This window comes from Lissotriton vulgaris, chromosome 4_1, assembly GCF_964263255.1.
Source record: "Lissotriton vulgaris chromosome 4_1, aLisVul1.2, whole genome shotgun sequence".
Lineage (NCBI taxonomy): Eukaryota > Metazoa > Chordata > Amphibia > Caudata > Salamandridae > Lissotriton > Lissotriton vulgaris.
In genome coordinates, this window is record NC_141691.1 from 502,649,765 (window position 1) to 502,671,124 (window position 21,360).

Below are 21,360 nucleotides of genomic sequence, written 5' to 3' on the forward strand. Positions count from 1 at the left end.
CCGACACCTACTTCTCATCGGTCAATGGACCCTTGAACACCGACATCATCTTCCACACCACACGCAGAGCTCAATGAAATGAAATGAAATGAAATGAAAAGAGATTTATAAAGTGCATGGCTGCCCTCGAGCGTCCCAGCACTAAAACAAAACACAGGACCACCACCCAAATACAACTGAAGAGAAAGCCTAAAGGGGAAAAAGATAAGTTTTCAATGCTTTGCGGAATCTCACTAGATTAGATTCTTTCCGCAGGGCCATCGGTAGAGCATTCCATAGTTGGCCTGCATTAATAGAGAACCGGCGACCGCCGGACCTCACCTTTTTGGCCCTGGGTATCACCACAAAATTACCATCATCAGAGCGAAGGGCTCGCGTAGGTTTGTAAGGGCGCACCAGGTCCCTAAGAATTGGAGGGCCTGATCCTTGCAAAGCTTTAAACACAATGCAGAGGGATTTGAATTTTATGCGAGCTCGGATTGGAAGCCAATGCAGGGCCTTGAGAGCAGGCTTAGCTGATGATCTTTTGGCAGTACCAGTGAGCATTCGTGCAGCCGCATTCTGAACTCTTTGGAGCACATTCAGAGTGGATTCTGGTGAGGCAAGGAATAGGGCATTGCTATAATCCAGCCTTGACATGACTAATCCTTGCACCAGTAGTTTCCGGGAATTTTCAGGGAGTAGCGGGAGGATCTTACGTACTGACCTGAGCAGTCCGTAGCAAGTCCCTGCCACTCGTTTAGCTTGAGTGGTCATTGACAGTTCAGGTTCTAGCCAGACCCCGAGACTTTTTATTGCTTCTTTGGGAACTGGGGGGGCACCTAGACTGGCCGGCCACATGGATTTAGGAAGTGTCGTACACAGATTGCCAAGGAGCATCAGCTCCGTTTTCGTCCCGTTTAGTTTGAGCCGGGAATCCGACATCCATGACATGATGTTAATTAAACATGATGCAAACTTTTCCCCATGGCTTTCCGAGAGGGACAGCGAGACGATCAATTGAGTGTCGTCTGCGTAGGTTGCGATTTTCACCCCGAAGGGTGAAACCACCGCCTCCAGTGGGGCCATGTAGATGTTAAAAAGTGTAGGGCTCAATGAAGAGCCCTGCGGTACTCCACACTGAAGGGAGGTAGGCAGAGATCGAAGATTACCTTCGCAAACCTGATAAGTCCGGCCACTCAAGTACGACGCGAGCCATTTAAGGGCCGACCCTCTCACTCCAATCTTCCCCAAACGGTTGATCAGAATATTATGATCAACCGTATCAAATGCAGCGCTTAGATCCAGGAGGACCACCGCAGCGGATCCTCCCGAATCCAAGATGCATCTGCCTTCCTCCACCATTGAAATCAAGGCTGAGTCGGTTCCCTGGCCAGGCCGAAAGCCCGTCTGTGTCCGACCTAGTAGATCATTGGCTTCCAAGAAGTGCGAAAGCTGGCGATTGGCAAACTTCTCGGCGATCTTATTCAGCCCGGGCAGAAGCGAGATAGGACGGTAATTTGCCAGATCCGCCGGGTCAAGGCCTGGCTTTTTCAGAAGGGCCTTGACAATGGCTTGCTTCCAGCTAGGTGGTACAATGCCATAGGTGAATGAGGCATTCAGAAGATCGATTGCAGGGCCTGCAATGATGTTCGTGAATTGCTTGAGGATCCGAATGGGCATGGGGTCCGAAGGGGAACCGCTCTTCAGAGCTGAGAGCTCCACACAAAAAGCCTCCCTTGAGATGGGGGAGAAGCTATCAAACACCTTTTCATCCAATGTGGCCTCCGGGACTGCTTTGTCTACCCTACCGGTACTCGGAGGAAGACTGGCTAGGATGTTCCGTATTTTGACGTAAAAAAACTGGGCCAGTTGATTGCATTTATCAGAATTTATCTCTTGAGTTACCGGGGGAGTGGGGACAGTGAGAAGCTCTTTAAGGATCTGATAAGTTTCTCTAGAAGAGTTACCTGCCATTCTGATTCTTTCCTCAAAATGGGCGGCTTTGGTCAAATTGCGGGCCGCCTTGTATGCTCTCATGGCTTCACGATAGTTGTCTTTTTTGGTGGCCGCCCAGTTCTTCTGCCATTCCCGTCCAGCTTTTTACATTTCTTTCTCATACACCCCAATTCAGGGGTGTACCAGGAGGACTTGGGGCCGCTCCTTTTATTTGAAATGGCTTTGAGAGGTAGTTCAATATCTAATGCTTGGCGGAGCCAGTCATGGAATGCGACATCGGCTACCAGAGGATCGCATCCAGATGGGGGGACTGATTGTTCAAGAATAAGGGAGAGGTTCTCAGTTGATAGTCGTGACCAAATTCTCTTGTAGGTACGGGGTGCCCTAGGACCGGGAGGAGGAGCAGGATCCCTCATAAAGTTCAGTTCAAACGGCACCAGGAAGTGATCCGACCAGGGCATAGGGAGAGGAGGGCTTGTCTGAAGATGTGAGATATTAGAGAACACAAAGTCCAACAAGTGGCCCTTCACATGTGTAGGTTCCAGATTGTGGAGCCTGAGGTTAGCTGTCATAAGTTCAGATCTCAGATCAGATGCTATTTTCTCCTCCTGCAGGTCAAAATGAAGATTCAGATCCCCTAGTAAAATGAAATTGGGAGAGGATGATGCTAAGACGGGAACATGGTCCAGAATGGAGGTGGAACACTGTTTTATCGTCCCTGGGGGGCGATAGACCAGAATGCCCGAAAGGGAATGATTCGGCGATGACTGGATCCGAAAATGACAGCTTTCTGCATCTTGGATGGGCCCTTTATCTATTCTGCAAGACAGCTTCTCCCTGTGGATTATAGCTAAGCCACCTCCCTTTCCTTGTGGTCTATGGAGGGACTGAATAGAATAGCCGGATGGAAGGACATTGACTAAGTCAAAGTCAGAGTCAGCCGACGTCCATGTTTCGGTAAGAAACAGGATGTCTAAGTTAGTGTCTTCAATCAAATGAAGGATTTGTAATGCGTGTTTAGGCAGGGACCTACAATTCAGAAGTCCAAGCCTAAGGAGGTCTTTAGTGAGTGCTTTGTTTCCCCCAACCAGGTCCCTAGATGGACAATAAACACATGGCGTGAAAAGAGCATCGGCTCTGACTCCATGACGACAGTTACGCAAGTTTGACGGCTTTAAAAGGACTAATTCTTCTTTCGTGTATGTGGTGGGAGTAGCGTCAGACACAGGCAGGGTCTCTGGCCCTAGGTCCGTCCAGGCCCGGACGACGAATGGTCGCCATTTGTGAAGCGCGAGGTGCAGGAGACGCCCTCGCACTAGACCGCTACCAGTCCGAAAGCCTACCCAAGATGGCGGTTGCAGTAGGTGAAGCTAGTCGTCAGCCCGACGTAACAACAAGAGCCCTAAAACCGCTCTGAAATGCCCCCAAAGCCCCCACAAGTAAGAGCAGCAAACAGAATACAAATATTAAAATTCTAATACGAAATGCAATTTTGTTTCTTAAAATAAAAACGAGTCTTTTTAAAACAAATAGTGGCTCACAAGAGCAGAGGGGTGTATGGCCTAACTCCCAGTGTGTGAGGGGGGCAGCCTGTGTAAGTAACGCGGGCAAACTAGTCAGCCCGATTTATAGCGCGAGGGGCAGGAGACGCCCTCGCACTAGACCGCTACCAGTCCGAAAGCCTACCCAAGATGGCGGTTGCAGTAGGTGAAGCTAGTCGTCAGCCCGACGTAACAACAAGAGCCCTAAAACCGCTCTGAAATGCCCCCAAAGCCCCCACAAGTAAGAGCAGCAAACAGAATACAAATATTAAAATTCTAATACGAAATGCAATTTTGTTTCTTAAAATAAAAACGAGGAAAATCTAAAAAAGCGTTCCTCACCCTACTCACCGTCTCCACCACCAGGAAATCCGCCCATGGCCTAACACTCTCCATCACACCATCTCAACTCTTTCCAGGCAGAACCGCCATCACTATTTACAATAACGGGATTGTCCTAATTCAATCGACAGACAGGAACCTGGAACTACTTGACAACCTGTTCCCCACTTTCAAAGAGCACCTATCCAACCCTCGGACTTACACTCATATCACCTCCTGTCCTACCACCCCTGACGTCACAGCACCCACCCTTAACTCTCCTAACCCAGTTCAGCACCAGCACGACACTCACCTCACCTTCACACCCAGCACCATTGTCAATTACCCACCTGCTGCAGCTACCCCTCCCCACCCCTCAATCACAGACATAGATCTCGCCCCCTCATACACCACCCGCTCCCCCATCACCCTTACCAACCCTCGTACCTCTGCTCATCTTCCCACATCCCCCCCACACTTTGCACTCCCGTCCCGTCCTCCACACCAATCTTCTCAGAACACCCCTCCTCCCTCAACGGCACCCCACACAACATGACTCTCTCTCCGCCTATCTCCCCCCACACTTAGCACTCCCGTCACACCTAGCCTTCACCCTTCCTTCAACCTCTCACCCCCCACTCTCACCCCCCACTATCCCACCTCCTCCCAGACAACAACCAGCCTCCACACCGCCCCATTTACCCTTCCCCCTAGCACTGATGCCCTTCCCAATAACGCCAACAACAACCCTAACACCTACTCTCTCGCTAACACACCCAACCCCTTCACCAGCTCCACCTCTCCACCCGATTCCCCCCATCTCCAGCAACCTATTCGCCTGTTCGCCACCAGTACCCCTCCCCAACTACGGGCCCATCACCACGCTGGAAAACACCACGCTGGAAATGATTATGTCCACCCTCCTCCAAATGAGAGAAGAACTACACTCCATCAAAGAGTTGCTCATCACATACCCCAGACACCCCCCTCCCACCACCACCCTTACACCTAATAACACTTCCCCCTCACCTCCTACCCGCCTTACCACACAACACTGTACACACCGGACCACTATCCCCCCTTGCAATACCACCAATCGCAATACCAATCGCAATCACATTACCACCAAGCGCAATACTCCCTCTACACATAACAACACTTCCTCCTCACCTCCTACTCGCCTTATCTCACAACTCTCCCCACACTGGACCTCTATCCCCTCTCGCAATACCACCAATCGCCCCAGACGCACTACCAATACGATCTCAGACCACGACATACACACCCTTCTCCACTCTTACGTCCCGGCTCCCCAAAATCGCCTAGCTACCAACCACATGTCCATCCCAACGATTATCTCTAACCCCCTCAGGCACCAAAAGGATAACAACAGAGGCGCCGTCCCCAACAACCTCACTAATGTACCCCTCACTATAGAACCTTCCTCCACCCTCTGCACCCCTAGCCTCAAATGCATACTTCTTAATTGCAGATCGGCCCAAAGACATTCCGCGGAGGTCACCGACCTCATCATGTCTCTGGAACCGGATCTAGCCATTCTGACTGAAACATGGCTGTCTGATTCTTCTACACCTATCTTGGATGTCCTAGTCCCCCCCAACTACTGTATCATTAGACTTGACAGGACCAAAAAGACAGGCGGTGGAGTTGACTGTATCTACAGAAGCAACCTCTCAGTCACTAAAGCGTCCACCCCCTCTCTTACTTCCTGTGAATACCTCTGCCTTGATGTCATCAGCGAAAGCAAACCGGTATGCTCACTACACATTATATACCACCCACCTGGGGACAAGCTCTCCTTCTTCCAACAACTCATGGATACAATATCAACCAAATCAGGACAGCAAAACACTCAAATTTTCCTTGGCGACTATAATCTCCACTGGAATGACAGCAATGACACAGTGGTAAACAGCCTCAAAAGCTTCCTCAACGCACTTGATCTCACCCAAATATGCACTAGCCCAACCCATGAGAGAGGTTCTATCCTCGACCTTATCATCTCCAAAGAGGACGCTATTCAACTTGAGTCAATCCAACCTTGTGACTGGTCAGATCATCATATTGTCTCCTTCCTCATCAATGAAAAAATAAATTTAACCCAGTTCAACCCTCCAAGCCCAAAGTTTGGAAAAGAGACTTGAAGAAACTCAACCCAAACTCCTTACCACCTAACAGCTGCAATCTCCTACTTCCCCCTTCCGGCGCTACGGACGTTCAACTCCTGACTGACCACTATCTCAATGCTATGTCCACAATAATCAATGAGGCTGCTCCCATGCAACTGAAAAGAGTTTTGTCCAAGATCTCCAACCCATGGTATGACGGGAGCCTCAATGAGGATAGACGGGCCATGCGAATGGCAGAGCGCACTTGGAGGTCAGCCCCCTCTGCACTGCACCTAAAAAGCCTGAAGAAACAGAGAAACACCTACTTCAGGAAAATAAAACGCTCAAAAAGAGATTTCTTCAGCCTCCAGCTCGCCCAAGCAAAAAACCGCCCAAGAAAATTGTTTGAGTTAATCAGAACACAATCCAAAGAACAACCCCAGACACTCAGAACCATGGGCGTTACACCTTCCTGTGAAGACTTCTCTGCTTTCTTTAACAAAAAAACTGACAACATAAGAAGCGATCTCCTCAATGACGCAATCCTTTACTCCAACCCCCAACACACAGCAGTGCCTGAACCAAAGAACAATGCTACATGGTCATCCTTTGGCACCTACTCCGAAGAAGAAATTGGCAGATTGCTCAGCACCCTGAAACCATCCAATCACCTCACTGACCCCCTTCCTGCTAACGCTGTAAAAGACTTTACCCCTTTGCTCCTCCCACTCTGGACTAAGATTATCAATAGCTCTCTTCAACAAGGATCCATCCCTGACGCCCTCAAAGTCGGGCAAGTCACACCGCTACTAAAAAAAACAACAGCAGACCCCACTGATCTAAACAATTACCACCCTATTACAAATATTCCCACCCTCGCTAAACTGTTGGAAAAATGCGTACAGCTACAACACATAGATAAGTTTGATCTCCTCAACGCTCATCAGTCAGGCTTCCAAGCAGGGCACAGTACCGAAACTGCCATGACTCACATAGTGGACGACGCCCTCCAAATCCTAGACCAAAACGATACCTGCCTCCTCATCCTTCTGTTTCTCTCCTCAGCATTCGATACAGTTAAACATGAGAACTTACTCGAACTGTTAAACACAAGAATGGGCATATCTGGGACTGTTCTCAAGTGGTTCACCTCCTTTCTACACAACCGGTCACAAAGATTCAAAAGTAACAACCTGATGTCCTCTCCGGTACCTGTATCGCTAGGCGTCCCTCAAGGATCCTCCCTCTCCCCAACACTGTTCAACCTAGTTATGGAACCTCTCACTACTTTGCTACAGACATCCAATGTTCACTTTCACATGTATGCCGACGACACCCAACTTTATCTCAAAATACAATCTCCCAAGGACATCATGCTTCTGAACACCACGATCAGAAACACCCAATCCTGGCTTGCCGAGAATCACCTCAAACTCAATGCGCTGAAGACTGAGTTCCTCCTGATCTCACCTCCCGCAAAAATCGCTACGGCTCAAACATGGCTTAAGCACTTAACGGCTCTAAATGTACAACCTACCGTAGTAGACTCAGCAAAATCTTTAGGCATAACAATTGACGCCAATCTCAACATGCAGCAGCACATCAGCAAGGCAACCAAAGGAGCGAACTTCCAAATCAATACCTTGAGAAAACTTAAACCCTTCCTTCCAGCCAAAGACTTCCAAACTGCAGTACAATCTATAGTCATCCCGCACATAGAATACGGTAGCACTGCCCTCTGCGGGCTCCCCCTAACTACAACGGCACCCCTAAGAGCGTCCCTTAACGCTGCAGCGAGACTCATCACTGGCTCAAAGAAACACTCGCATATCTCCCCTGACTTTAAATCCCTGAACTGGCTACCTTTTGAAGCCATAATACATCTGAAAATCGCCTGCATGACACACAAGGTTGTACACATGAACTCACCCGCCTACCTCACTCAAAAGCTAACAATTTCGGGTGGCTCTAGAACTACTAGAAGCACAAACAATCTTCTGCTGAAGCCTCGAAGATTTCGGAAGGAAAAAACCTATAAACGCTCCTTTTCAGGAATGGCACCCAGGATCTGGAACTCACTCCCACCTGAAACCAGGCTCATCTCCTCCAACAAACTTTTTAAGAAAGAAGTAAAAGCGATCCTCATGGCTAAATACACATGATCTATTATTCTGTATTTTTCCTGAATCTGCTCTGTAAGACCTGCCTGGCCCACTTGGTCTATTTGTATTACTTGTATTATCAACTTACTTGATTGTATACGTTCCCTCTTTGTATATTGTTATATTGCTGACGCACCTGTCTGACTTTGCACACTGTACCTACACCACCTCAACGATCCCTACTCTTGTACTACTGATGCTCCTGTGCGACTATACATCCTGCACTCACCCACCTCAACTATGCCCACCTTTATGCTATCTCAAAAAAAAATTTAAGCACGCTTAAACAAGTATATGCTCCTTATTTTTGTACTTTATATTATTGGCGCAACTGTTTGACTATGCACCTTGTACCGACACTACCTCACCTGTGACCTACCTCTTGTTTTTGACCTACCTATGTAACTACGCACCTTGTACCTAACTATCTCAACTATTACATTGTATTATTCTATCACCCCAGTGTCCTTGTAAAGCGCTCTGATATCTGTAAAGATCTTGTTCGCGCTATATAAAACTTTCAAATAAATAAATACTGTACAAAGCGCCACTCCCAGGTATGTGGTTGTGCATGGCCAGGGTAAAGTCACAAGCTCAAGTTGACTTCGATGGAGCACAGCTGAAATAGAGAAGAACACCCTGCCAGAGTAAATACCCAATGGTCCTCTAAGGGATCCAGTTCTGTTAGTGAAGGAGCAATATTACCAGGTATCAGAGCCAGAAATACAAATCATACTTTTTATGAAGAATATATATTTTTATTGATTTTTATGCACATATTTATAAAAAGACATTCAGGGATTGGATATTCAGGAATTTATAAAAACAATCAATGTGATATTTCATGTCATGTCAGGAAGGAAACATCATCATACAGTTCAGTGTTCCAAACACTCCGGGACACTTTAGGGGGACTCAACAGACATTCACACCTTCAAGAGATCATTCAGACTCATACACATTCAAACCGTTCAACCAGATAAATTTCACAAAACCTGCAACAGATAGATGGACTTATGGTTGCATGGACAGGGGTGCAACAGTGAGAGGGCAAATTAGATGGTATAATGTTGCCGTCCTTGATGGTAGCGCCGACGCGCGTTTCGGTGTAAGGCACCTTCGTCAGGGCAAACAGATGTAGCCAGGGAGGGGAACACACACACTGTAATACACGGGGCTTCAAAGTGTTATCAGGTTTAGAAGGGTCCATATTTTCCACATTGGGTAGGAAAAAAGGATCTTATTCAGTAGGAGGGAAGTTCTATTTTTCTTTCCTTCTAGTGACAGTAGAAAATACACAGTGGTACAGTTCCTTCTTCACGGGTTCTGGTTTGGCGTAACAACGAATCAAGTATTGCAATCATGAACTTATGACACTCGATATATGCAGGCCACGTCTAGTCGTCAAGAGGAAGCAGGGAAAGGTGGTTCACGGCTATCTCTTCCTTCCAGGAAATGCCACAGAGACAAGTCCCTGGTAATTGCGGGGATATGATTGCCGCGTCTGGGTAGCAACCGGTAGCTGGGGGGGTGGGGGCGGCTTGGATCAGTACCCCTTCTCACTCAGAAGGCTGGTTAGGGAGAGGATGAATCCCTGGATAGAAGAAGAATTAAGGCGCTTCCAGACAGCGGGGGCTTTAGTCCATTCTCTTTCCGTCCCATGGCGATGTGGGGCCAGACACTTGTCTCTGTGGCATTTCCTGGAAGGAAGAGATAGCCGCGAACCACCTTTCCCTGCTTCCTCTTGACCAGGTTAGTCCTACTAAAAAAGCTACCTTGTCAATGTCAGGCATGCAGAGTTCAGTACACAGTGGAGAAGGCTGCATGGAGCAGGGAGAGCATCATGGATGGTTGTCAGTGAAGTGTGAAGAGGAGGCCTGGTACTGTGGACGGTTGTAGCTGTATTGTAAATATCTGATCAGAGGCTGAAGACAGTAGTTGCTGGAGTTTCATGTTTGCAGTTTTCATGGGATGTCATTGCCATATTGTGAAGTGCAGACCTTGCGATCCCAGTCAGCGCTGGAGGTCATTGTAGTGTGAAGAGTAAGGTTGACCAGAGCTTTGCATTAAATGGTCATAGTGGGTGTCAGTCTTGGTAGAAACGGCTGTTGCAAAAAGCTCAAAACTTCAGGCTTTCACCTTTCTTCACAGAAGGAGCTCAACTGATGCTACCCAAGGGTGAAGGACCTGTGGAGGCACATCTGGGGGTCAAGGCAGTCCTCAAACAGCAAAGCAGTCCTCTGACATTAGCAATGTAGTCCCAGGGAAGCAAGGCAGGCCTTAAGTAGCAGAGCAAATCTTTGGGGAGAAAGCTGTCCTTCTTCTGTAATGTCCACAAGTCCAGGAATACTGAAAAGTGTCTCAGGAGGTCCAATATTTATTCCAAGTGCCAACCTTTGTAGTGAGTGATTCCCTATACTACCCCATATCTCATTCTGGATTTCTTCCCTTCCACTGTCGAGGCTCCAAAAGTCTGGGGTGACAAAAGACTAGAGACAAGTTCCTTTGTGTGAGCTCGCGGTAAGCCCCTTGAAGTGTAAGTTGGGCAAGGCACAGCTCCGCCCAAGCCATCGTAGCAGGATGGCTTACCCGGCTCATACGATGTCCCATTTTGTGTTTCTGTCTAAAAAGAATACACAAACCCCAACAGCAGAGCCATTCACAGTAAGGTGACCCAGGATACTGACAGAAGCACAAAATGGTTAGTACAGAAAAATGTCAACTTTCTAAAAGTGGCATTTTCAAAATTTTGACTTAAAAACAGCTTTACCATTAATGAGAATTTTACATTACAATTCATTTGAGTATAAACACCATATTTCTATCTTCTCCTAATCAAAAGTTATCACTTAATAGATATAATAAGGTAACCCCATATTACAGAAAGACCTTACAATAAAACAACTTAAGGAGTTTTTCACTATTAGGACATGTAAACCTAAACCCACAAGTCCTACTTTTTAAATCAAGCCTCCCTACCCTTTGAGTCTTTAGGTCTTACCTTAGAGGTGACGTGTATTAAAAAGGAAGGTTTATGCCTGGCAAAAGTTATATTTCTCCGGGTCGAATGGCAGTTAATAACTGCCCTACAGGCTGCAATGGCAGGCCTGAGTCATGTTTCAAAAGGCTACTTTGGTGAGTGACACAATGAGTGCTGCAGACCCAATAGTAGCATTTAATTCACAGGTCCTGGTACATGTAGTTCTATAAACTAGGGACTAAATTAAATGTGCAAATGAGGTGTATGCTAACTCTACCATGTGTTAGGGAGAGAGCACAAGCAGCATGGTAGAACTGATTTGCACTGGGACAGTGCACAGATTCCTGAAGCCAACACAAACAAATTCAGCAAAGCAGGAAGGGTGAAGGCAGAATGTTTGGCTGTGACCATGTAGAGGGGCCAGGTCCAACACGGATGAACAGGAAATGCAAACAAAAAAGGACAGTCTAGGTCAGAACACAGGAATAAGAGGATAGTGGAATAAAAAGAACAGGTGAACAAGGAGGACCTTTGCATAAAAAAGTCATAGATATTTGTTAACTGGTTCCTGAGTCATCGTTTTTTAAATAGTGTGCTATGGCAAATGGTCTTGAGCATCATTGGCATCACCTAAAGGTGAAGTGGTGTTAATGCCCTGACCAGTTTAGGAGTTTATTTTCCTAAAAACCGGTGTTGAAAGTAGGTACTACAAATCAGTCAGACACTGACCATGGACACCACTTAGTGCCTGAGTGGAAGGGCAAGATGTAGATCAGTAAATGGATGGGGTTCATCATGATAAAGAAGCTACAAAATGGTAGAATATAAGCTCCCCCATAAGTACAGGATCAAATGTAAAGAGGGAGCTTTCAATTAAGAAAGTGTTACCTGAAGACTAATTAATGCCTAGGTCATTTTCCTCAATACAACAGCCGGACAGCTGGTGCCAAAAATGAATCAAATCCATGCACTCTTTGCTTCGATCGAGTGAGTGGCTGCTGGAGTTTTTATTCCATTACATTGACAGTGTAAATATTGTTTGTTGACTACATTGTTGTCATTACATTGCACAAACCAATAAGTAGATACATTGAGTGAATACATAGGACAATTTTAATAACATCCTCATTTATGATTTTTTAAATGCTTTTTGTTTACTTGAAAGATGTGGCTTGGTTCACATTTTCTATTCGTGACAGTTTAGGATTTTGTATGTGTTTTTTTCAAGTTTAAATGGATTTCTAAAGCATTTTCTATAATGAATTACTGAAAAATTATCCATAGGTATTTTGAATGCATTTTATTTTTGTTGTAATTAGGAAAACAGTTCTAATGACTAACAAAAACAGAAAATATTAGGTATGTCTATTCTATTAAAAAAATATTTACAACATTTTAAAGTTTTTAAAGTTTTAAAGTTACATTGCAAATATGGTTTGAAACATTTCTCTTTCTTTTTTGGTTCTGTATTTTTTGGTATAACATCTTATGGATGTATTTTTTAAGTTTTTGTCAGTTGGAGCACATACTACATGATGGGAAGGATTCAAGATTATGTGCTGCAGGTAAGTGTTATTTTTTTAAATGGGTGTTTTGGTGTGTGGGCTTCATATTTAAAAGTTGTGGGATTGTTCTGGGATAGTCTTTAAGGTAGCATGGTATTTGATTTAATTTATAGAGATTTTCAATGCCCTTTATATACGTACATTCAGGTGCTGCCCTGTGGGATTCTATACTTTTGTTTGCATTTCTTGCTTTATGGCCCTCTTTATAGCTTTTGACTGCGTAAATCGTACAAAACTTTGGCTGATGCTGTAAGATTTAGGAGTAGAGGAAGTGCTGGTGAACTTCCAATATATCTTGCGTGAACATCTAGTTGCCAAAGTTCAATTTGGTCCTATTGGTGAATTGTCAGAACCTTTCCATTAGAAAGAGGAGTGCCTCAAAGTTGCATTGTTGCTCCATTATTGTTTATTATATAAATTAACAATTTGAATTCCTCTTTGGTCAGTGCCACAAGTGACACACCGAAGATAAGGAGTTTTCACATTTTAGCGTTACTTTGCGCAGATGATGCAGTACTTATGGCAGAAATGCAAAGAGTGCTCCGTAGTCTACTAAAATCCTTTGTGACCTTTATAAAGGAACTAGACCGAGTCACCAATTTTGGAAAGTCCCATATAATGGCATGTATGCCCTGAGGGAGGAATTGCCCAAAATTATTGGGTGGCAGTCAATCCATGAGCTGTGTCAATGGTATTCCTTACTTGGGAGATGTTTTTGACTCTATGGGGTTCTGGCATTCACAGGTCAAAAGGTCTTGTCTGAAGCTTAGCAAGTCGGAAGGAGCAATATTTAATCTCCCACAGACTGTAGGAAGAGCAATCCTCTTCCATCTGTTGACCATAGACAAATCTCAGTGTGTTCAAGCAGCTATGTGTAAGGCAGGGACCTGCGGGTATTCCAATGTTAATCCTTTGCAGACAGAGGGAAAATGTAATGCAGAGAGCTCCTATGTCTCCCTCCTACAAACTCTCACTATGTCACCCACTCAAAGCTACAGTTACAATGTATCTCAGAGCAAGTGAAGCTTGCCCCTTGTTTGTTGTGGTCACAACCAGGCCCATAAGGAAAATAGCTTGACCAGGGAAGTTATATGCAACTGTCTTACTGTAGAGAAGGAGTTAAAGATGCCTTGATTAGGGTATGGCTAAAATGCCTTCCAAAAACTACGTTTGTCCCATATATTGTAATCACTCTCCTCCCTAACTAAGGAAGATAAGCAGGTGGTTAAGCTCAGTTTTTCAAAACCAAGCCTGGCACAGAGACTGCACAAGTAATCTAAAAAAGCTCTACTAGAGATTAAACCCTATTAGCATTGGACACGTTTCTGTTTTACTTGACTCTAGATTTGACATTCTGGAAAGGTAACTTCTCTTGTGTCTTATAGCAGGAAATGTAATGTAGAATAAAATCCAGAGAATTTGGTAGAGGTGGAAAATCCAGAGGATGGCGTTGGAACTACAGAAAACAAAACAGGGTTGGTTAAAGAAAGTGGTGGAATAATACTTGCCTCTGTGTCTTTAATAAAATCCAGCCTTTCATACACCAAGGCTAGGAAAATCTACATTTTATTACAAAACCAGAGGCTCATATCATGCTTGTTCAAAGCATTCAAATCACAGAGGCAGAGACATGTGTAATAGGTTTACAATAAAATGTCCTGAAAGTATTTACAGACAACCAATCTGCAGATTTGAGAAAGTCATGCAAGCTAGCCTGCCCAAAAAGCCTTAGAGGCCATAGCCCTTCTAATTGAATGGGCGCCAAATGGATCAACATCAATACCAGCCAGGGACAAGATCCATTTAACTCAAGAGGCCAACGAAGTGGAAGAAACCGGTTGGTGGGTTTTCTGGAAGGAAATCAGCAACTGAGAATTAAAGGGAGATCCCAAATCTGCTGTTAATGAAACGTAGGTTTTTAGACAATTTCCAACACATAACTTAAGTTGAGAAAAGAAAAAGGAGTAATTAATAGTAGATAAATTAGTCTTACTACGTCTGTAAACTTGAAAAGAAACACCAAAGGGGGAATAATGGAAAGAGGACACATCCAAGACTTTAACATCAGAAAAACATTTCATGAAATTAAGCATAGAAGCATGTCAAGTTCACAGATTTTACACTGTAGACAAAACTCCCAAAGTCGCTTGGTGAGGTCTGCTAGAACTTTGGATCTTGTGCCCCAAGATGGTTTATGTAACAGACCGCCGTTAGATTGTCCTTAATAAAGGAATAGTGCATTATTTTTGTAAAGCATTGGATGGCAAATCAACCTGCAAGCATCTCTAAAATGTTTATATGAAAGAAAGACTCCTGAGGTGACCATATACCTCCAGGCGAGAATTGTCTGCATTTTGTGCCCCATCCTGTCTGACTTGCATCAGATTGTAAGACAAGATAGGAGGCAGCAGAGACAATTGTTCTCCTGTTCCAGGTGTACAAATGAGTCAGCCAACATAGGAGTTCTTCTTTGGACTCTGGATTAAAAAAAACAAGGTCCGGAAAGGAGAGACCTCTGCGGAGAGGTCGGACTTTTAATCTTTGAAGTGACCAATAATGCAGAGGACCCAGACAAATTGCTAGAATCAAAGAGTTTAACAAGCCCACCAGCTGAGCCAGTATTCAAAGAGAAAACTGTGTGAGATGTAAGGAATGTAGAATTTCCTTTTTTATTAGCGCTACCTTGTGCTGAGGGAGCTGAAGGGGGTCGACCCTGATCTATTTCAGAAACCCCCAAAATTCTATCTCATGAAAAGGATTCAGAGCAGACATCTGAACGTTGATCAGAAAACCCAAGTGAAGAAGAAATTCTTGGCAAACTTGTAAATGAGACAAAAGCACATCCTTGACTTGAGCCATCATAAGAAAATCTTTTAGATAGACGATCAGTCTGACACCTTGAGCTCTGAGAAAAGCTATAACATTTTTGAGAATCTTGGTGAAGCACCAAAGAGCTGAGGAAAGTCCAAAATGGAGAACTTTGAATGGGGAGAAAAAAATCCTATTAAAAGTGCTAAATGTTCTGTGAAAAGGAATTATTGGAACTGGCAGGTAAGCATCTTGAAGATCCAACCTGACTAACCAATCTTTCTGAAGTAAAATGTTTCTGAGATGGTGGATCGTGGCCAATTTCTAAAGATGGGAAACTACAAAATTGTTGAACAACTTTAGGTTTAACACAAGGCAGAACTTCTTGTTTTTCTTTAGTAACAGAAAAATTGTAATGAGAAAACCTATGGGATTGTACTTAGTGTGCTCAATGGCCTGTTTGTCAAGGAGAGAAAGTATATCTTGTTAAATTAATTGTGACTGTAGGGGAGGTTGATAGAGTTCTATTTCATAACCTTGAATAGTTTGAACTACCCAGGGATCTGTGGTGAGAGAAAACCATGCGTTTAGACACAGAGCTAATCTGCCCTCTACGGGAGGAGGGCCAGAATTGGAAAGCCTTACCAGACAATTGTTCTCCTTTGTTCCTGTATTCCCTGGAATGGAATGGTCAGGCACTTCGGGGACAAAACTGGGGTTTGTAACCAGAGTAGCTGTCAACCTGATATTGCTGGTCGTAGGAGACTCTGTTGAGGGATTGACCTCTAGAGGCATAGCAGCCTGCAAAGTGACTCCTATCTTTGCAGGCCCTGGCAAAATTCAGGGGAGAAAATATCTTTTTGACGGAAAACTGGGCCCTGTCCATAGTGGCAAAGGTGGCACCATACCTCCCAAGTTCCTTGATGAACGAGTCTCCAACTAGAAGTCTGTTGGTCAAAGCACCTTGCTTTTTAGTGACCAGGCTACTAAGTTTTGGATCAATTTTAAGAAGCAAGCTCTTCCTCCTTTCTTGAGAAATATGAGCATTGGCCTTGCCCAAAATACAGACAGCCCGTTGGGCCCAATTAGATAAGGTGTCTGGGTCCACCTGAGTGTCATCCATCTTAGCCTTCTCTGCCAAATCTAAAATTCTGGTTACAGGACCAACCAAATCTAAAATACCGTCCTGACAGTTGAACGAGACCCTGTCCAACCCTTTCTTGGGGTCTTTCCCATATTTGGTAAAGAACATCAACGTGCTGGGATCCATGAGAGGAGTGGAAGTGATGCTGTTTGGAAGGGAGGTGCGAGGAGTGGTTAAAGGATTAACCAAGTTACATGGACATTACTGCTATTGGGAAAGCTCAGAAGAGAGAGAGAGACGGGAGCACTGCGAGGAAGTGATATGACGCATGTGAGGAAGTCAGAGCTCAGACGCTTGTATGGAGAGCTGAATCAGCAAGCTAACAGCAAACACGAAGAAAACAAGCATGACAGGGGGCACAGCGAGCACATGGCAAGCCGATAAAAAGACACCTTAATATAATAATAAAAGAGGTGAAAAAACACAAGTAAGCAAGCAAATTTAACAAAGGTTATAAATTGGACGAGGAAATAATACTTATTTTGACTGCGAGCAGCAATAAAAGAGGAATTGCTGCTTTCATTCAAGATAATTATTAAGGTCTCTCGTCATCTTATTGATTATTCTTTTATGATGTCATTGTTGTTAGTTCATTATCCAGGCTTTTTGGGTAATGTAATTTTTTCTTGGCTGCTATTAAATAAACAGTAAGAAAGGAATTTTCTACAACAGTGGCCCCTGGAAAAGGGAGAGCATTAAAGCAATGAATATAGACTCAGTCGTTGCTATATTGAATTGACATGTCCAGCAGGACAGATGTCTAATATTTACTTTTAGAAATGAAGACGGTTTGAACAAAACAATACAGAAAGTGGGACACAAGTCTGTGCCCTACTTAACACCTGAAAGCAAAATACAAACAGAGGAAAATGACAAACAGGGGACTTTAGGTAAAGCTTAACAGTTTGGTATACTTGAGTATTGAGCAATGTCAAAAGGCAACAAATCTCATTAAACACCTTTACAATTTGATTACACACAAAGTTTGAATGTATAAGGTGTTTCAAAGTGTCGACGGCGTTTCGATCCGTCATTGAATTATGCGGATCATCATCAGGACATAGATATTATGCCTAATAATAAGAAGCCTCATTTGCCAGGGGGCTTGGAGGGAGAATTACACAAGATGGAGCGCCCGGATGATAGAGGGCAGCTCGTGAGCCAGTCCGGGAGTTAATTAAACCGGAGAGGTGTGTCAGCACATTTGCGAATACGCAGGGCTAGCTTGAGTAGCTGCAAGTTTATACTCTGGATTAGTAAAGCCGGAACAGTGGCCAGTCTCTTGGGTTAACCAGTGGCGCAATGGCGTAGTCTGTGCACTACATCATTGTGCCGCTGGTTAACCCAAGAGACTGGCCACCGTGCCGGCTCTACTAATCCCAAGTATATACTTGCAGCTACTCGATGGGCGTTGGTGCTGCTCCCAGGGTGGTCGGCCGCCAGGAGTCGTCGCAGGCTGAGGGTGTGGAGCAGAGTATGAGGACCTCCGTCTTGTCTGAGTTCAGTTTCAGACAGCTGTTCTTCATCCATTTGTGACAGCTTTCATTCCTTCGTGGAGTTTGGTTTTAGCAGTGAGGGGGACCTTGGTGAGGGAGAGGATCAGCTGTGTGTTATCGGCGTAGGAGATGATGTTGAGGTCGTGCAGTCTGGTGACGTGAGTGAGCAGGAAAACATACAATATGATGGATGGAATGTTGCACAATGGAAAAACATTTACCCCCAGTCACAGATCTGGGTTTAATCCAACTTTATTTTGCTCACCAAGCCACCCCAATTAAGACATGGCCACATGCAAATCACTCTTGACCCTGTGCTTCATGGGAACAGTCCAGACCGAACTGCCAAGCCATGTCTTTCCTGGACCGGAATCAGGCATCCTAGGACCGGTTTCTGGCTATCAGCCATCTTCAGCCAGGATAGCTTGACTCCAGTGGCATAGTGAGCGCGGGGCCCGCGTCTGGGCATACCCTTCCCACATATGGTGAACAGCAAAACACACAATGTGATGGACGGAATGTTGCACAATGGCAACACATTCACCCCCCAGTCACGGATCTGGGTTTAATCAATTGCTATTTTGCTTACCAATTCACCCCAGTTCAGACATGGGCATATGCAAATCAGTCTTGACCCTGTGCCTGACGTGGGCGAGCGGGGCCATGTAGATGTTGAACAATGTCGGGCTGAGGGATGATCCTTGGGGTACGCCGCAGATGATCTTGGAGGCTTTGGAGCGGAAAGGGGGAGGTGAATGCTATTCGGTTCTGCTGGAGAGGAAGGAGGTGCTCCATTCCAGGGCCTTGTCTCGGACCTCTGCATTGTGGAGGCATGTGCGTAGGGTGCGGTCGCAGACCATGTTGTCCAGCAGAGCCTTGATGTCATCGGTGGCGGCGATAAGGGCAGTTTTGGTGCTGTGGTTGCTGCGGAATCCGGACTGGGATGGATCCAGGATGTTGTTCTCCTTGAGGTAGTGGGTCAGCTGCTTGTTGACTTTTTTCTCAATGACCTTCGCCGGGAACGGGAGCTGGGAGATGGACCGGAAGTTTTTGAGGTTCCTCGGATCTGCCTTGGGTTTCTTGAGCAAGGCGTTGATATCGGCATGCTTCCAGCTCTCCGGGAAGGTTGCGGTCTTGAAGGAGATCTTGATGGCCTTGCGGAGATGGGGTGCAATGGTGGCACTGGCTTTGTTGAAGATGTGGTGTGGGCACGGGGAGCCAGAGTGGATGGTGTTAATGATTTTGATGGTGTCATCTTAGTTGATGTTGTTATTGTGAGCAGCCTGGTTCTCCGGTGTCCTTTCGCTGTGCCATTTCTCCTCTAGTCTTTGGCGGTTTGTTTGGAGGTCTGGGGGTCTGCGTAGAACCTGCTGGCATTCTTGTTGGTGTGTCTGTTGGAAGGTTTCTTGATCGGGTGAGGGTGTTGGCGCAGTCGTTGATCCAACGCCTGAGGATGCCGATGGCGGCAGCGGAGTCGATAGGTTTGGTGGGTTGGCTTTGGGCGGTGTTTAGCTGGTCTTCAGTGATTTTACTCCTGCAGTGGTGGTGGATTTGATGGGTGCCGTGGTGCGTGGTGGGTTTCCGAAAGGTGAAGTGGCTGCAGCGATGGGAGGTCCAGTGGAGTTCAGTGGTGTGGCTGAAGGAGAAGTGGGAGCTTGCGGAGAAGATGGGATCAAGCGTGTGGCCAGCGAAGTGGGTGGGTGCTGTGACGAGCTGTCAGGGTCCAAGGTTGGCGAGGTTGTCAATCAGGGTGGTGGAGTTGGTGTTGTTGTTGTTCTCGAGGTGGAAGTTTAGGTCTCAAAGGAGGATGTAGTCCGTGGAGGTGAGGGTGTGTGTGCTGATGAAGTTGGGGATGGCGTTGCTGAACTGAGGCCGGGGCCCAGGGGGTCTGTAGATCAGAGTTCCTCTGAGGGTGGTGTTGGGATCAGTGTGGATCTGGAAGTGCAGGTGTTCGAGGTCTCTGTCAGGAAGGCGACGTAGGGGAGGATGTGTCGAGTAGGTCCCAGAGTTCGACTGTGTGTTTGCGTGCGGAGCGGGTGTTCGGTAGTATGCATCTGAGGTGGTTGTGTCCTGTCCTGGTGGGCGGGTTGGCGGCTTGGAGACTGGTGAAGCTGCAGCTCCAGCATGAGAAGGGTCCTTTGGTGCGCTTTGGGGATGTCTTTGGCTTCTAACTTATGGAATTATAGTGGACAGTGGGAGGTGTTTGACTTCTGTGTAGCGTGAATCGTCAGGATTTCATACATAAGAATCAACTGCTACAATGGTCTTGAACATGTAATATGCCCCTTATGCCCAGGAGTGTTGATTTTGCGATTTTTATTTCTGCTTATTATGATTGTATGCACTATATTTTGATAACCTGTTCTTGTGCTGCTCTGATTCTAAATTTCACCCAATATTATGTTTAAAGCTTTCTCTTATTTTCTAGTATTCAATTGGATGTCATTTCTTTTTTTAATTGTTTACATTTTATTGGTTGTGATGGATTTATGTATTTTTGGCAAAATTATTTAAATAATTCTTTATTTAAAGGATTCACTGTCAACAATATTTGTATGGTATGCAGATCTATCCCAAAGTTTCATTTTCAAACAACTTCCTGCTATGCTTCAACTTCTTGGCTAGAATCTTAGCTATAAACATGAGTTCTTGCTACTAACTCAGGCTGCCTTGGAGTATCAAGTAGTTCATTCTTGATAAGAGCTTAAAGTCTGTAGGCAAGACGCTATTTCTCTCCTGAATGAGCTATGGATATTTACTCTTAGCTGGACTTACACAAATTCATCTGACACCCTATATCTGGTTAAGAAACTGAAAATTGCTGATGCTAACTGGGGATTGGGAAATGCACAATGTCTCCTCTTTCAGCCTCCCACATTCAAATGAACATTGTATGAAAAAGGACTTTTCAGGAAGTGCTACAAAAATATGAATTTACTTTCACCAGGTCTACGCACAACCTGCTGCCTCCCTCCCACAAAAAAGAAAGGATGTTAAAAATCGTATATATCAAAGATACCTTGGCTGGGACTGTGAACTATGCATCTCATTCCTCTCTGAGACTTATACGTTTTTATTTGTTGATTGTTATCGATATTTGAATTCATGTTTCCCTTTAAGGTGCTCTAATACCCTTGGGCCGTGTTCACACTATAGAAAATCAAAAGTAAATAAGTAAAAAACTAAATGAACAAATGATAGTAATTTTTGCTATTTTTTGTTTGCAATGTAATCGTAATCTAGTCAGTTTTATGTTGTTGAGTATGCTGGGGCTCG

General features: G+C 45.2%; 1 pseudogene; it reads right to left on the minus strand.

Moving 5' to 3' along the window:
• Window positions 1-2,015: 2,015 nt before the first annotated feature.
• On the minus strand, window positions 2,016-16,714 carry LOC147718904 (uncharacterized; annotated as a pseudogene).
• Between the last annotated feature and the right edge of the window lie 4,646 nt (window positions 16,715-21,360).